This window comes from Rhea americana, unplaced genomic scaffold (assembly GCF_003343005.1).
Source record: "Rhea americana isolate MKP2758 unplaced genomic scaffold, rheAme1 scaffold_0, whole genome shotgun sequence".
NCBI classification, from domain to species: domain Eukaryota; kingdom Metazoa; phylum Chordata; class Aves; order Rheiformes; family Rheidae; genus Rhea; species Rhea americana.
In genome coordinates, this window is record NW_028185037.1 from 20,181,468 (window position 1) to 20,183,999 (window position 2,532).

A 2,532-nucleotide genomic window follows, 5' to 3' on the forward strand; every position below is an offset into this window, starting at 1 on the left:
CCCTACACGCAGCCCCCTACACACACAGCCCCACACACAGCCTCACACACAGCTCTGCAGCCACAGCCCCATGCACAGCCCTACACGCAGCCCCCTACACAGAAAGCCCCCCACACAGCCTCTCACACAGCCTCACGCACACCACAGCCCCACGAGCCCTATACACACCACACCCCCACACACAGCCCCACACGCAGCCCCCTACACACACAGCCCCACACGCAGCCCCCTGCACACACAGCCCCACGCACAGCCCTACACGCAGCCCCCTACACAGAAAGCCCCCCACACAGCCTCTCACACAGCCTCACGCACACCACAGCCCCACACACAGCCCTATACACACCACACCCCTACACGCAGCCCCCTACACACACAGCCCTACACACAGCCCCACGCACAGCCCTATGCACACCGCAGCCCCACACGCAGCACACCCCAGCTCCACACGCGGCCCCCCACACACACCATCCCATCCCCACCACCCACAGCCCCACACATGCACATGTTGGCCCTCGGAGCAGGCCCCCCAGGTCGGACCCATGCTCCGCCACGCAGCCGCTGTGCAAACACAGTGACTCAGAGGAGCCAGGTGGCCACCGACGGATGGCGCCCAGGCCGGCTCCTCAGCTCCGCACTGCCGCTCGCGCTCAGGGTGTCCAGGGCCACCTGCCCACGAGCGGCCCCCGCTTCTCCCCCCGTGCGCCTGTTCCCACCCGAGCAAAAGGCACACCGTGAAGGCTGAGCTTCTCCAGGCTTCTCCGACTCTCAAAGACATCCCTCATTTTAAGGCCTCCCTCAAATGCTACTCTAATCCCTCCATCCCTAGGAGCAACTCCGTCTGCCTCACTCCTGACTACACACTAAGACCCCTGGACGCCCTTCCAGAGATGTTAGCACCTGGTGGGAACCCAGGGTCTTCAAAATGGGTCACACCTCTGGGCTGAAAAGGCTGCATCTGAGCCTGAAGCCCTTTGAAAGGGAGGTGCCAGGCCCCTCGTGAAACCCTTCATGAAACCCATAGACTTGGATGGGTCGGTCTTAGGAGGATTTCAGTCTGAGGAGAAGGAATTCATTTTGTTAATTCAGAGATGGAGATTTCACCCAGGGCAAAGTCTGGATCACATCACCTGAGCATTGCCAAAATTGTTACAGCACCACACGGAAAAAGAAGGCCTCACCGGCCGAAGGAAGCCTGTGTGTAACGGCAGCAGGGGGAAGGAGGGGAAAGAAAGGGAAAAGAGGAAATATCTGCTTTCGATCAACTCCTTCTTAAAATAGAAGTCAGATTACTGTTGCCCATTTCTGATTCCCCAAGGGAGACCGACAGAAAAAGATGGATCTATAAATAGTTTGCAACACAGAGAATCCTATAGCAAAGTTGCTGGGAAAGATCAATAACATGATTCAAGGAGGGCTCCAAATTACATCTCAGGAGAGGGAGGTGCTGAACTGAATTGATAAATGAGTTGCAAATGCTGTGTGTGTTGTGTGTATCTAATTAACAGAGGGTGACTGGGATCAATAGCAACGAAGGAGCTGGTCTAAAAATAGCACTCCRGCAGGGACTGCAACCTGCGGGCAACAGCTTGGATGAAAATGTCCCCCGGAGTAATTAACCTTTAGCTGGAAAGTGGTGGTTTGCCCGGGGTTGAGACGAATCCTGTGAACAGCTGGGAATGGATGAGGTCTCTGCGGTGCTTGAGGGTACACAGTAGCGTGACGGTCACAGAGGTGCAGGGCAGAGCCACACATGCACAGTCACGGGCTCGCAGCCTTCCTCCGTTCAAGCGGCAGTGTCAAACTGCAGACCGGTTGTAGTGCTTTATGGAAGAACATCTGAGTATTTCWGTGAGGCTGTAGGAGCAGGAAATATCTGTAGTTGTGCGTACTGGCAAAGGTTTCATCATTGTTTGGATAAAAGCCACAGTCACCTTTTAAACCTACATTTACATCCACAGAAACTCCCAGAATTTGGGTTTTTCTTCTTGTTTGCTGATCTTGTTACAGAGAAAGTATTACTTTCTCAGAGTCCCCACACTTTGCTCATCCAGACTTGCCAATAAAACACATTTGAACCGTAGTGCAAATAACGTCCAAAGAGAAGTTTCTGTCTGCAGCAAAGCAGTCGCTCAAACTTGAGGGAGTTACTGTCAACAAGCTGATCGATGGCTCAGCTCACTGGCTCTGCCTGAGTGCCAGACTGAGCTGAAATCACCAAAGTGAAAGGCAGAGACAGATACACTCACTCTGGAACAGAAAGTGTGTTGTCACCTTGATTGCAGGATTCAGACCCAAGGGTGTAAATAGCATGACAGAGAGAAAAGGAGACTGTAAAGGTGAAGAAGCTAGAAAATATCTTTGTGTAAATGTGACAGGGAAAGGATTGGAGAGGTAAGAGATGACTGAAAATCTTTTCCTTTTTTACTGTAAGTGAAAGTGGCTAAAAAGGTCTCTCTTGGCCAAAACTGTTCTCCAATAAAAAAAAAATCACCTTTGCTGCTTTAGAAAATTATTCGACCTACTAGGGAC